Here is a 16,275-nt window from a genome sequence, read left to right as displayed (position 1 = left end):
AGTCACGGATCTGCCGTGTTCCTTAGCCCTGTGCTGGGCTGTCTCTTGACTCTTGTCATGCAAGAAGCTCTTGCTGCAGACTGGTACATTCTTACATTTTTACAGTCTTCGTTTAACAGCCCGAGTCCCCCAACCACAGTTTCCCCTGTTATCTGGTACAATGTGCAATATTAACAATAAAACCAAGTCTTGAAGAGGCACAGAGTGCACATGAAAGATGCATGTTGTTGGGAACCCAACATTTATCTTTAAAAAGAGAAGACATTCTAGAGCAGAAGATCTCATTGCCCTTTGCTGCTTTCCTCCTAAATGTCCCACAGGTACTTCCAACTTAACTCATTGTATTAGCTTCCTTCGGCTGCTATGAGTTGCTTAAAGCAACACAGATTTATTACGTTACGGTCTGGAGGTAAGAAATCTGATATGGGTCTCATTGGCTAAAACCAAGAGGTTGGCAGGGCTGTGTTGCTTTCTGGAGGCTCTAGAGGGGAATTGGTTTTCTTCCCTTGAATTTGGGTGCCAAAAATGTTGATGTGAATATTTTACATTTTTACCTGGCTTTGCATGAGATGGAGAAACATTCTCCATATAGCAGCTTCTAGCATTTCCTCTCAATCCAACAGCAAGTGGTATAACATCAACGTGGCATATGCTGATTGTCACTTTGGAAAACATTCCCATGAGGGCACGTATTCTTACAGTCCAAGCATGCTGTTTTGGGTGTATTCTTATAGTCTGAACTTAAAGCATAAATAGAACTTAGACATTCTAGTATATCCCTAGTACACAAGCTTTTGGAAATATCAATTGCATTGGTCACTCTTTGACAGTTGCTGGATAATAGCAGGTTCAGGGTTTCACTTTAAGACAAGTATCAGTATTGTTGGAAAAACAATTCATGTGCTTCAGGAGTAAATATAAGAAATGATTTTACCATGAAAATCAGAAAGATTGACTACTCTTTGTGCTCCAATTTGTCATGGACTTAGACTATACCAGACCCAGCTGACTGAGTCAGAATTCTGTTTTGAATCTGCTCAAGTATCTCTACTAAGAGATACTCAATAGGAACTTAGGACTGATGTATCTAAAATGTCGCCAACCACAGCAGTATCAATTGAAATAGTTACACTGGCTTGACTCATGTATTTATCAAAGGTTTTATTGGTTAAAAAACATACAGAAAAGTCATCTAGAACTCCCTAACTTCTCCCTACTCTGAGTGTCTTCCCCCTGTGTCCCTTCTCTCTCCTGGCTCTTCCTGGGTTCCTATGTTTACTCTGAGATAAAAATCTCAGAACAGACCATGAAGCTAGGAGGGCTGCACATAGGCTATTATTGTGCATTAATGATCTAAAACCAGACACAGTAACTGATGAGCGGATTTGCAATGCATTAATTTATCTACACAATTTACCTCCTTTGTTACCTTATTTCAGCCTAAGGGATGAGAATGAAGCGGAGTCATTATATGAGTAATTATTGCCTTTGTGACAAATTTAAATGATTTTTGTGGTTGGCCCTTGTGTGGCTGAGAGCCTACCGAAAGTTAGACAGTCCTCCATGTCACCAGCCACATGGTTAATCGGCCCAGTTGTCCTACTCAGTGCCCCTTTCTTTACACTGGCTCCTTTTCTAAATCACTTCACCGTCACCCCCAAAACTGATCAGGTACTGCTGAAAGCCAAGTGTTTCTATTTCCAAATGGAAACGGTAGAAAGGGATCAATTATTAATCAGGCTAATAATTATTTAGGTAAAGCAATGAACATTTTTTCTTGTAAAAATGTTGATAGAGGAGACCAGGAAGCAGTGAGGGCTTATAAGTGAAGAAATGTTTCAATAAATATTATAATACCTGAAATTTATGAACCACATTCATTTATTGGGCATGAAAAATATTTTACCAATTACCCTAGCCTGTCTAAATCTCCTCTTGACCAAGTTGTGATGTAAATGAATAAATAAATATATCACTTCTTCTAACCTCACACTATACATGTGGACATACATAGGATTGGTTGCTATTATCCTTATTAGAGAGAGAAACAAAATGACTAATTTGCTAAGGAACTTTGCCTGAGGTAGGTAGAACTATTACTCCTTGAGGATATTTTAAGCCTTAATTTCTCTTCTCCCTTTCTGCTCTTGTGTAGAGAGGATATAGAGGGACTCTTTAAAACCTCCAGTAGAGATACACCAGTTTAGTTGTTGCTGTGTAACAAGCCACCCCAATACTTAGTGACTTAGAGCAACAGCTACTTATTCTTTCTCGTGATCCTGTGGGTGTACGGGGCTCAGCCAAGCACTTCTTTTGCCTCAGTTGTACCTGTGTGGTTGAGGGATAATGTGCAGCTCAACTGGGGTGAACCATGTAAAGGCTTCTACCTTCAGAGCTCCCTGCCTGTGCCCTCTCATCTTCAGTAGTCTAGCTGGAGTTTCTTTATAGCATGGAGACAAGACCGACTTCGCAACAGAGTGTACCACGAGAGGCAGCTCCAGTGTGCAAGGGTTTACCAAGCCTCTGTTTACACCCTGCTTGTTAATGTTCATGGGTCAAAGCCAGACCTAAAACCAAGCCCAGAGACAAGGTGTGTGGGGGTGGGGAGAAGAAGTTGCACAAGTACATGAGCCCTGGGCAGTATGTTTGCTTGGGCCTGCCAAGTGGATTCAAGTTGGAAAGGGAGGCAATGGCTGCTAGGGTTGGTGCACTCCATTGCTCATGTCTATCTTGGGTGAAGAGAGGTGGATCATACATATGATTGTGCAGGTGGAGAATACAACTGGTTTAGAAGTCAGGGCTTTTGGTGGTAAAAGGTGTATCGGTCACCTTTATTCTTTTAGTCAGTGTCTGACTATTCAAAGGGTGAGAAAACATGTTGTCTAAACTGCTGAATCTTGCTCCTCTACAGGGAGAGTGCACACTTCCAGTGAAGGAAAGTTGGCACCCTGCTGAATGAGCAGAGGCAGCCGGCTGAGATAGAGGTTGGATGTTTCTTTAGATGGCAGACCTACATTGTAGAATGGACAGAATTCAGCTTTCATTTGGACAACTGGAACAACATAGCACCCGGGATATAGGAAGCCCTTTTTAAAAACGTGTATTAAAATTGCTATGATTATCAGCATGATTCTCAGTAGTTGTGTTCCATACAGAACCGAAACTACTCTCCACCATTCATTACATAGTCATCTCCCAAAGCAGAAGACTTGGTTTCCAGAAGGTGGTTTTATTCTCCACACTGCCCGCTCCCTGACCGAGGCATTTTCATGGGTAGTTGTGCGACAGGATGCTATATGGCACCATCTGATTTTGACTGATACCGCTCTTCTGACATGCCCTGTCTGTCCACATTTTTGAGATATCAGTTTGCTTTTCTCTTGCAGGCAATTTGTAATATACCTACATTTGGAACTTAAATGAGAGTGACTGCTGTGGGGCAGCATGTGCACAATGACATCAGGACAGGCTGCATGGCTCAGAGCTGAGGGGACCATCCAGTATCACCAGGGCCCCAGGAAGACGGGATCATCATCCTGTCCTTGTCACTGACCAGCTCTATACATTTACAGGATAAGTTTAATTTCTTTGGCCTTTAATTTTTTCAACCTCACCAGGAGCTAAAGTCATGAAATCTCTACAGTTCCTTTTCACCGTTATTTTAAGATAATTAAAATTCTTTTCGCCCTTGACCTCCACAGGTTTAAGATTTTTCATTTTAAGCAAAATCAATATGACGTTAAGAAATTCGTAGTTCTCACCAAACTCCAAGTAGAGAAAAATTATGTCCTGAGATAGTTGGGCTAGGCATGGATCTGGAGACCTGGCCACGTGCTCGTGGTCGGAGGCGCGTCAGCAGTGTCCCTGCCGAGATGGGGAAGGAAGAGGTAGCTTTGGAGCTTAAGAGGATGGAAGAGTCCTTCATAAATAAAGGGTTTTCCAGGAAGACACAAAATCTCTCGCTTTCTGATATACAAGGAGTTCAGGGAGTGGAATCTTCACTCATCAAAACCTGGTTAATGTGAAAAAGAAAAAAAAAAGAAAGTAAAAATTAGGAAGAAAAATGATTCACATAGTACAAAATAGAGAAAATAATGAAGCTGATTAAAGAGGGTATGGCCCATGTGAGTTTGCTGTTATCTCTATCAAGAAAAGCATTTGTGATGCACCTATCTGTGCATGCCAATGTGATAATCAGCGCACAGAATCCTTGCCCTTCAAGAACTTACTCTGTCGCATATGGAAAGTCATCTAGAGATAAATGTGCTTCCCCTTGGAGTTGGGGTTCTCACTGGGATTTTCCAAGTTAATTAGTCTCTCTTGGGGAGCCAGAGTGATCACTTATTGACTCAAAAACAATTAACTTTTTAACAATTAAGCATAGCCTCCAACCACAAATATTCCACAATTTAAACAACAACGTGATTACGGAAAAGATGTGTCAGTCCTTGAGTATTTGTTAATTAGGGACTTTTATCTTGCCAACCCTCTGAAGAGCTTGACAATTTGATGCTTAACAAATATTGGAAAAATTATTACTGTGCCTGTGGCTTTTGTGGATGGTGAATAAAGAATGAATCACAGGAATTTTAGGGAGAAGTTACATTTGGAAGCCACCATTAACGACTTTAATACTTTCTAATTATAAAAAATATATTCTCATTTTAAGATTATTAGAAAAACAGAAAAACTTGAAAAAGAGAGAAAAACAATCATAGTTTCATCACCTAATGGCAGATGCTATTATATTTTGCATTTTTTAAAAAATTTCATTTCTTTTTAGAGACAGGGACTCACTATGTTGCCCAGGCTGGAGTGTAGTGGTTATTCACAGGCGTATGTCTAAGCTCACTACAGCCTTGAACTCCTGGTTTCAAGCAATCCTCCCACCTCAGATTCTTGAGTCGCTGGGATTGCAGGCTTACACAACCACACTGGCACATTTTGGCATTTTTAGTCTAGTACTTTCTTTTGTGCAACCGTGTTTCCTCCTCACTGTTCCCCCTCCCCTTGCCTACTTATTGTTAGACAAATTTTGTAGGTGTTACCCAGACAAAGTTGGGTCTGTCCTGGCTTTATGACTTTGATAAAATCAGCTTCAACTCCCTTTCTCACATCCTATGGGAAGTTCAGAGACCTCCTCAGGGTTTCTGGTGTGGACTTCTCACTTGTGCTGTAATGTCCATTTTGACTTTGTTTTTGTCTTGTGAATGTTCTTCAGTCTTTCATTGTAATTCGATCCAAACGAGGGACTGGACCCCTCTCTTTAGCTCTCTCGTGTGTGTGAACATCAGCTTCATCCTTCCTCTTCAGAGTAGGAACAATGTGGTTTTGGGCATTGACTCCAGATCTAGCCTGAGTCAGTCGTGATAATTCCATTCCTCTGCCAAGAATCATTTTAGGAAACAGGTTTAAGCCAATCAGTGCATGGCATTTCCCTGGTGACAGTTCTCGGTTCAGGAGCAAGTACATTCACTAAATTATTCCAGTCAGACTGAAGGAGGGGGAAGTTTAATTCCACAGTTAGATAAGAGACTCTCTCTCCTACTTGTCAAGAATGTTGTCCCAGTTGGCAACCGCTTGCCTCTGTAAGAATAGAGCTCTCAAATGGAGGACAGAGTGAGGAAATAAAAAAGGCTGAATTCTGAGTCTCCACTTTCACGAGCCAACAAAAATCCTTTATAGTTTAAGCTCTCTTGAGACAAACATCCTATTACTTGCTGCCAAAAGCATATTAACTTTTATATCATCTTTCCTCCCTGTGTCTCACCCCCAATAATATTCACACAAATTAGCTGTGTGCTAGAAATTTTTTGGAGATAGGGGTTTATATCTCAGAACCATAAAACATGTAATTTAACATTGACTATTGAATGTAACATTTTTCTTTAGTCATTTCTGTCCACATTTTTATTTCCTAAGATACAGAGTAATTTGATTTTAAGCAGATTTTTGCTTCAAAGGATCCACTGACAACGGTGGGCACAAGCAATAACAGGGGTGTTTCAGGAACATGATCAGGATGTGTAAAAGCTGCTTTTGGAAAGCACTGTAAGGAAATTATCCTGGAGACGACATGCAAACGGAGCGATCAGCTTGTAGGTAAAGGCGCCTGGGCTCCAAGTGTTCAGAGTCTGCAAACTCTGAGTGGGTGTGCCTGTCCTCGGGGAAAAGGGCTCAGGCAGGCGGCTTTATTTCATGCTGAGGCCTTACTATGTTACAGATTCCACCGGGGGCTTGGGGATAAAGAATTAAAGATTTATTTTTGCCGCTGTTGGCAAGAGGCTCAGAATGAACTGGGCAGATGTCAAGCGAGCAAGGGCAGAGTCCAGTGGGTAAGGCCCCGTCTTTCCGGTTCAAATCTGTGCTTTGCGACCCCTCAGACCCCTGATCCATCGCAGCTGGGGTTCAGGAGCCAGTGCGTGTGTTGAAATATCTTGGCCGGCTCACCCGGCCCGCGGGAAGTCCTGCATGGCTATGAGGTTTTCCCAGGCCTGGTCGCCCCTCCTGGTCTGCGTTTATTTTGGGTTAAAATCGCTCTGAGCCGGCCTGCTCCCCCAGTCTGAGGGAGGTCCAGGTAGACACCGCCTGCCGCGTCGTTTTCCTTTTGGGTGACTCCAGTCCCCCTCCATCATCTCGCATAACTGCGTGGGATAAAGTCGGCGGCGGGTTCAAGTGTTTTGCGCTCCCTCCACCTCCCCCAACCCAGTGCAGCCCCCGGTGCTGAGTCTTCATCCCGACCCTGGAATTCTGGGGACCGCGCCATCTTTTGAGACTCCCCGCTCCTTGTGACCTCTCAGGTCAACCCGTACTCCTCCCCAGTTCTCCCCACAGTACTCACTGCCTTGGGGGACCCCTCAACCCTCGTGCTGGAGGAGGTGACCTGCACCTATTTCGTGACCTCGGTGTTTCTTTTGCACAGATCGCTTCCCCTGGCTGGGCTGGCTGCGGTGCGTTTGCCTTCCCAGCACCACTGGAAAATAGAACTATTCTTCCAGGCGGTGGCCTCTTTCCCCCCATATCTGTGAATGTGCACTGGACTGGGTCGGGGACAGAAATCGACAGACTGAGGGACAGCTAGAAAGTCTGGGAGGGAGAAGAATGAGATACAAATCAGAGGACAGAGGGGTTGGACTTAGAGACTAACAGTAGAGAAAATGGGTGAACCAGCAGGAGACGCAGAAGAGGATACGGATTGAAAAGGGCTCTCCAGAGATGACGCGGAGCAAAGCAGGGAGGAGGTACCTTGACCAGTGGTAGCAGAAGTGGTGTGAAGAAGGGAGCTATAGAGTGAGGGGAATAAAAGAACTGGGACGGCGAAAGGCAGAAAGACCTGGTGCCAGGAGGGAAAAAGAGCAATGTGACAGGGAAGGGACTTAGTAAGTGGAAGGAGCCAGAGTTCAGGAACGGGATTGTGACAGGGAGAGTCAGGGGCAGGGGATGGGGGGGACAGAGATGGGGAGAAAGATGCAGGAATACATGCAGTTAGGGAACAGTGAAAATCTGGGGAGAAAGAACGACAGGAAGTGAAACAGAGAGGTTGCAACAGAATAAGGCCAAACACCCTGTATGTGGAGGAAAAGAGAGATGTGAGAAACAAAATAACCAGCAGACATGGAGAGTGAGAAAATGAATGCAGAAATGGACAAAAAAGGAAGAGAGAAGGAAAGAGATATCTAAGAGGGGAGAGAGAGAGAGAGAGAGAGAGAGAGAGAGAGAGAGAAGAATGACTTGGGTTCTGTACACATGGACTCCAGGAAGATTAGGAGTGGTCAAGCCTTTGAGTCCAGATCCTCAGGGATGGGAGTTTATATTTCTGAAGAGCACAGAGTAAATGCTGTTTGACCTTGAAGCTCTGGGGGAGATGACTCTGGGGCTGATGTGTGTGTCCTTCAGTCCATGGTCATGGGGATGGGAAGGACCCTCCACTGAGCTCTCACTCATCCCAGCTATGGAGAGGGGCTTGGGCTTGTCTCCTTGGTCTGGAGAGTGGCTGTCCCCAGCACTGGAACTGATTGTCAATGATGCATGAAGATCACTCTAAGAATTCTTTGCGTAGGGAGGAGGAGGAGGGGAATAAACTGAGATTTGTTCAGTCCTGCTCTGTGTCCTGCTGGGGGCCCCCCGGACCTCTCACCTAAACGGCACCACACCTCATAAGAAAGATATTCCTGGGCATGTTTAAGAGATCAGAAAACAGAGGCTGCAGACTTTAAAAACTTCATCTATAGTGACACAGATTATAAGTGAAAGAGCAGGACTTTAAAATGAGATCTATTTGACTCTAAAATGTATGCCTTTTCCTCTAGATTATTACAGCTGCAGTTATATGCTAAAGAGGGGTAAATAAAATGAGAAGCAGGATAAGAAGAGAACATCAAAAACAAGTCAAGAGGTAAAAATGAGAATAAGTGAGGAAAGATCAAATACATTATTAAACTCAGACTAGGCTGGGTACAGTGGTTCACACCTGTAATCCCAGCACTTTGGGAGGCCGCGATGGGTAGATCATCTGAGATCAGGAGTTTGAGACCAGCCTGGTCAACATGGTGAAAACCCTGTCATTACTACTACTACTACTACTAATAATAATAATAATTATAAAACCCAAAAGTAGACAAACAAAAAGAAACCTCAAACCAAATGGATCTCAGACAAAGGATTGATGTCAGTCAGAGTTTGCTGCAGGAAATGAAACCACTTTATGTATCTTAAGTGGAAAGATATTTAATACAGGGAACTGGGTGCTCACACAATAATTAGGAGGGTTGGAGGGGTGAGCAGTAGTCTGTACTTTCAGGACTGACTCTCAGAACTTCATAGTATGGGTTCCTCTTTAGAGAGCCATTGGAGCCAGAATCTTGAAACTACTTGTACTTCAACTGCCTTTCAAATCCCAAGATCTCCCTAGAGAATCCTGGCTGCAAGGGAGCCTAGGAAATGCATCTTTTAGTCTTCCAGACTCTCCTGTACTTGAAGACCCTTCAGAAGAATGGAGCAGACCAATCGTCAGCACCCACCACAGACCTGTTGTTCCAGATATTTACATAAACAGATAAAGTCATTCATATTTATTCCAGAGGCAAAATGTACTGAATTTCTGCTATGTTATCTCTCAAATTCTCCCTCTTCTTGCATTTAAAAATTATTCTGCTTATATACAGGGAAAACCTGTATAGAAGTGCTTTCTTTAGAAATTAAGAACCTTTTCTTATAGAAAAAAGGTTTTGTCTCAGGCTTGGAGTCCTAAGTAGGTAGCAAGAGCAGCCTATGAGGTCTTGGGGAGCAGGGAAAGATCAGGGTTGGCATTACCTTAGAGAGCTGGACCCTGTTGAGCCCAATGGCAAGTGGGCAGTGATTATAGGAGACCCCATTAATCCAAGGGAATGCTCCAGTATCTGCATTTAGGTCTTGGAGGCATTCCTGGGAGAGCTTCAAGCAGGTGTCCTCTTCTTTTCACCCCACATTTTGCCAGGATCCCTGGAGGAAAAAACAGAACAGTTAGAGGTGGCTTCCCTTTCCATGTTCTGTGAAGTGATTTTGTCACAGACAGCTCCTGCTGACCCTCCTTCCCATCTCCAGTGCTCCCAGGGCCTGCAGGAAGTGGCTCCCTCACACAACTGAGGTCCCCACTGCCCTGTCTATCCATAGTAGCTGTCAATTATATTGTACAAACAATTGACAAACATTGGACATTTTATCAGACCCCATTTCCTTATTTCCAGTATTATAAGAAATTCAAGTCAAGGCTGGCTTCTGTATAGACATGGTGAACTTTTGGCAGGTGGATTTTGTGAGGCTCTATTTCATGAGGCTAAACTTTCCCTGGGCACAGCTTCTCAGAAGCCCTGAGCAGGGGAGAAAGCACCCACTGGAGTGAAGGGAGCACAGATTTGCACACCCTTAAGGTTTGTGACCTGTTAAGCTGTGGTTAGGCTAAGAATAAAACACAGCTTCAGTTCCATGTAGAGCTGGCAAAATATTCAGTAAACAGTTTTCCAAGAGCTGAACTAATTGTGCAAGAGCCACGTAGCTCCATTGCCCAGATGGGAGCAGCAGTTTCCACTCTCGCTCATTGTGGAGAAATGGACTGTCAGAAGCAGAACATTCTGTGGCAGTTGTGGGGGCTGGCAGCAGAGTGGGCAGCTAGCAGAAGATGGGTCCTGACCCTTCACCATGATCTGCTGAGCAGCGGCAAAGAGCATCTCTGCTGGCCTGTCGAATCACGAGGTGATTCTGGCCGAACTTGTCTCTGTAGACAGTTTCAAGAGGGATATGAGAGTCCGGATACCTGTGACTCCACAAGTTCACAAAATCCAAAGGCCCTGTGCCTGTATGATGCCTGTGCAGAGCATGCTGGATGCAGCTGATGATGGGCAGAGCTGCTGAAGCGAGGGGCAAGTGCAGTCCCGGAATGATAGGCTACAGTTTGTGACTTTATCGACATCGAGATCAGTAAGATGCAGCAGTTTTGCATTGCAGTTGCTCACTTCCACATTGGTTTTGGTTTCTTCCTACTGTTTTGTGCATCAGAGATTTAGTTAGGGTCTAAATGCCTATATAGGGAGATGATGTATGAGTGGTTAGAGGTCAGACAGACAAATCTCAAACCCATGGCTCTACCACTTAATTGCCGTAGGACTTGGACAGGATACTCAACTTCTCTATGCCTTAGCTTCCTCAATGGAAAAAAAAAATCCTTCCTTAAAGGACAACTGTAAGAATAAAACAGAGTAAAGAATCAGGAAGGAGTTATAGATTAAAAAAAAATCTCTCATGTTTGTGAGTAGTTGACATGATTACCAGGTTTCTGAAAACTTGCCAGATGCTGGAAAATTCAGAGGCTCAAAGCTGGCTAGGGTGTGGAGTCACGGGCTTAGTTCAAATCAGTTTAGAATTCTAGCCAGGCATGGGGTGCAATCCATGGGTGAAGTAATGTCGATTCAGCAGAGACTCTCTCAGGTCTTCCATAGCCAGAGGACCTCCAGGGGCTAACCCTGGAGCAGGGCACCACCTTTCTTCAGTGTTGTTGTCTTCTAAAATGTCTTTTCTTTTTTCTCTCTCTCTCTCTTAGATATACAGGTAGGTCTTTCCTTTGTTAACGGTACAGTTGACCCCTGAACCATGCTGGGATTAGAGGCAGTGCTTCCCCCGCAATAGTCACGTATAACTACTGACCCCTCAAAAAAGCTACTAATAGCCTACCGTTGACCAGAAGCCTTGCTGATAACATAAACAGTTGATTAACATATATTTGGTATGTTATATATATCAGATATTATATTCTTATAATAAAATAAGCTAGAGAAAAGAAAATGTCATTGAGAAAATCATAAGGAAGAGAAAATATATTTACTATTCATTAAATGGAAGTGGATCACCATAAAGGTCTTTGTCCTCATTGTCTTCATAATGAGTAGGATGAAGGGAGGAAGAAGAGAAGGGATTGTTCTTGCTGTCTCAGGGATGGCAAAGGCGGAGGAAGACTCAAGTATAAGTGAATCCTCGAAATTGAAAACTGTGTTGTTCCAAGACCAACTGTAATCCAATCCAGTTGCCTTTATTCCTTTCGCAGAAGTGCTGGGCACCATCACCAACTTAACCTGTATTTGAGAGTGATATACACTGGGGAAACTTCCTCACTGTGGAGTTCTCTAGGGAGTGAGCAAAGAGATGGGGTAAGGGGTGTAAAAGGTTTATAGAGGGGAGTGATGTCTGGGGAAGACAAAGGGAACGAAGTAGGCTGGACAGGGCAACCCCTGGTGGTGACGCATGCGGGAGTCTCTTATCGATCCAAGGAGAAGTCCAGAGCCAGACTGCCTTTCAGAGAAGCCCCACATTGGGCGGGGGTAACCAAGCCCTAGTACTCTGCACTGCTAGGTGACTAGTTGCGGGCTGCCTGGCTGGGAAGAGTGTAGCCTCAACTGAAATGGCTCCCTGGTGGCCATCTGCTCCTCCCACCTGGGCTGCAAGCTCTTCCCCAGAGGGAGATGGGGCTGCCATCCCAACTAAGTGAGCTCACAGTTCAGTGGTGACAACCATGATTGAGTATTAGCCTCCAGTATATGCTTGACAGTGTTTGAAATAATTTTATTTAAGCCTTAAGGCTACTCTAAGTTAATTATTTTTCTACATTGGAAAATTGAGAAAACTCAAGAGGTTAAGTTACTTGTCCAAGTTCAACCAATGGCTAGAAAAATCCCAGAGCCAGGGGATTTGAATGGATGAAATGAAGTGATTGTCAATGGAGATTAGAAACTTGTCTTATATTCTTTAAAAAATAGAGGGCATGGGCCTGGTGCAGTGGCTCACTGCTGTAATCCCAGCACTTTGGGAGGCTGAGGCGGGTGGATCACCTGAGGTCAGGAGTTTGAGACCAGCCCGACTAACATGGAGAAGACACCCCATCTCTACTAAAAATACAAAATTCACCAGGCCTGGTGGTGCATGCCTGTAATCCCAGCTACTCGAGAGGCTGAGGCAGGAGAATCACTTGAACTCCGGAGGTGGCGGTTGCAGTGAGCCGAGATCGCACCATTGCATTCCAACCTGGGCAACAAGAGCGAAACTCTGTCTCAAAAAAAAAAAAAAAAAAAAAAAAAAAATAGGGCATAGAGGGCATGCATTCATCTTATCCAAAGAATGTAGGGATTTTGACTCTGGTCACAGTGTTTGTGGGTGGGGCAGGTGGAGGGAGGGGAGATGGGCTTTTGGACTAATCACATCATTATGTGACAGAGGTCATAACAATGTCTGGTTGTAGAAGGACCAGTTATCTTCAGGGCCACTGCAGCCAGAATATTGGCCTCAACAATCCAACTCCTATTAACATTCAGAAAGTAAACACAGAGAAAGAGTCTGTAACTGAGAGGGTCAGGGAGGAGGAAGTAACGGATTACCCTTAAAAAAAGGATGGACTACATTTTGAAATAAGACTTGTAAAATTATTCCTGCAGTTAACAGTGATAAATAAGACGGCAAGAATTAGAGCCCACAACTTCAAAAACAACTTTGAGTGGCAGAAAGTATCTTCCCCAGATGCCTTATTGAATTTGAATTTGCTAACCAGCTCAATTGCCTTTATGCAGTCAATTAGGGCAGATTTCTATGGCTAATGAAGATGAAAACAATGAGTTCCCATATGTCAGTCAGGAACCGTCCCACTGGATTTGTAGGGTGCATGGCCGCATCTACCTCCATTCTCCTCCAAGTGAACAGACCCATTCTCCCTCAAAGGTACTTAGGCTTGTACTTGGATTTTAGAAAGCAATAACAATTTATAGTTAACTTTGAATTTGGTAAGATTCTAGGTAGTGTCTTCAGAATTCCATCTCATTAACCTGGACAAGGCCTTTCAGATTTCAACAGTCCTTATTAGACCTGAAACTGGAAGACTTGCCCTTTTTTCATACATTTACAAAGCAAACAGAGCCCATTTTTTGGACCAGAGATGGGAGAGGAAGCTTCTCTCTCAGGACATTGAAGATGCTATTCTGATAGATCCTCAGAGAGCAAAAGGTGACCATTAAATCTGAATCGCGCCACTGGCTTTCATACAGTTTATTCTGCTATTACTACACATCCAATATTGAGAACCAGGATATCTATGGTATTGTGATCATTTCCCCTCACCTGAGCCTTAGCATGGATATCCTGGTGTTGTAGATCTATGCCAAGGCTCAAGCGAGGGGAAGTGATCACTTTCTTCCCAGGGGCAGTAATTACTTAAACATCCCTCCAAGAAGAGCTGAGTTGTTGAATTTGTACTCAAGACCCAGGGCTGCTCTAGGGAAGGGTGAGAATGTGGCATGGGATGAACTGAGAGGTGCTGAATCCTGAACTTGAGGGTGACTCAAGAGGTGCCCTCCAATCTAGAGTTGCCATGCAATATTTGGGATATAGATATACTAAAAAATTATTGGTTGTCTGTCTGAAATTCAAAGGTTTTTACTTTGTATTTTATCTATATATTACCTGTCTTTATATAGATTTTAAAGTTCTGTATTCTATCTGGCATCCCTATTTTAATCACAATCTCCAAAACCAAAGAACAGAGCCAAAGTGTCAGTTCATGTAACGTAGATACAAAGGTAGATTCTAGTAACCAGGCAAGGGGATCAGTTAGAGAGAACCAACAATGACAGATTTAAACAAGATATTTTGAGTTGTTGGATGCAATAGAAGTTATTGACTGATTGAAACATGCAGTGCTGGATAATAGCATTCGGTGAAGGCAGGACTGTTACTAGAAAACAGTGTCTAAGAGACAGGTACTGTTATTACTCCTATTTTTGCTGAAGAAATGGAGGCATGCGGAGTATAGGTAACCTACTCCAGGAAGCACAAGCAGTAGAATCAGGACTGGAACTGGAATTGGCCTCCCGTGGCCAAGCCTCGCAAACTTGATACTCTCTTTAGGAGGGTTTTGCTCTTTTATTTGCTTATACAGATTTTAGGTGCTTAACAACATCAGAAACTCTCTTCTGAAGACAGTTTTTCTGTGTGCAGCTTAAGGACAGGTTGATGGAAAGAAAAATCAGAGTTACCAGATTCTCCTTAAATATTAGCTGATTAATAAAAGAAAGACATTGTTTTAGAAGAGGAAGTTTTAAATAATAGTAATATGTGGTTGTTTAAAAAAGTCAGAGTTCATGTGTACTCTCTTGTCAGTTACAATGCCTTCTATTTCAGGTAACAACTGACATCTAATCTGTTCGCAGATTCAGTAAGACCCTTGTTGAGAAAGTCATGGGTGTCATGCCCTGCACTAGATGCTAGATATGGTCATGAAAAGATGCAGAGTGCACAGTGCCCGCTTTCTGAGAAACTAGGCTTCTCCCATTGCATTTTGTGCAGACCTGGATTTTCTCTTTGCCCCTCAAGACTCCTGCTGACCCCGCTGTGTGGCCTGGAAGACTAATTTCCTCCCCCCTTCATCTTCTAGATTTCTGCTTTTCACAGGCTTTGGTCCGCAGCAGAAACTGGGGAGATGGAAGAGGGTGGAGAGAGGTTGGAGGTTTCTTGCCTGCTCCTTCCCTAAGAGAAATCTGTTTCTCTTCTAGAGTCTCATCCTGCGAGCAGCCCCTCTTCATAGCCAGAGCTCTGAGTTCTCATATTTGTCCCCTGCCTTCCACTTCCCAACAGGTTGAGGGGTGATAAAGGCCTCCCTTGTTGCTGATTCCTGAGGCTTTACCATAGCTTGTCCGTCTCCTTAAGCCTCTGCTGGTTTCTCTAGATAGCCTGTCAGTTTAAGTCCATTCAGTGACCCCTTTGAGCGTGTCATCTCTTTCCAGCTGGGATGCTGACTGATAGAAGCATTGCATTCCCTCCAAAGTTGCGCTTTGCAGATGGTCTATAAATTCTGATGAAAAAAGAAATCCAAACCAAAGACAAAAACACTGAAGCAATGAAATACACTTGGGAGAAAGTAAAACAATAATGACATGCGTGCTGACTGTACCCCAAAGAGAAAAGAGGCCAGCACTGCCAGTATAGTTGACCCCTAAACAATGTGGGGTTTGGAGGCCAACACCCCCACACAGTGGAAAATCCATGTATGACTGCCCCAAAACTAAACTACTAATAGCCTACTGTTGACCGGAAGCCTTACCAAAAACAGAACTGTCAATTAACACATATTTTGTATGTTATATGTATTATATATTGTATTCTTACAATAAAGTAAGCTAGAGAAAAGAAAATATTATTAAGAAAATCAAAAGGAAGAGAAAATATATTTACTATTTATTAAGTGGAAGTGGATCATCATAAAGGTCTTCCTTTTCTTCGCCTTGATGTTGAGCAGGCTGAGGAGGAGGAGGAAGAGAAGGGGTTGGTCTTGTCTCAGGGGTGGCAGAAGCAGAAGAGGCGATGGAGGTGGAAGGGGAGGCAGGAGAGGCCAGTGCATTCTGTGTAATTCGTATCGAAGAAATCTGTGTGTAAGTGGACCTATGCAGTTCAAACCCCAGTTGTTCAAAGATCAGCTGTATAGTGTGTTCCCATCCCGCCGACCAGAGTCCAACCCAAAAGCACTTCTTGTATATGAATTATCAATGCATCATGTACTTGAGCAACCACACAAACAGTATCCACTGCTAAACTACACAGTACACATTTCTATAAACATATTTTATATAAACATATACTTTATGTACATCTCTCATAAGTAAGAGTTAGAAGAATTGATTAGGTTTAGTAAAGAAGAAAGGCACCACCCAGGGCAAATGACTGCTGCATTTGCTCAAGGATTTCTCAGAGGACCAAACACACTTTGAG

This window comes from Macaca fascicularis, chromosome 1 (assembly GCF_037993035.2).
Source record: "Macaca fascicularis isolate 582-1 chromosome 1, T2T-MFA8v1.1".
In the NCBI taxonomy this organism is placed as follows: Eukaryota; Metazoa; Chordata; class Mammalia; order Primates; family Cercopithecidae; genus Macaca; species Macaca fascicularis.
This window is presented reverse-complemented; position numbering follows the sequence as displayed.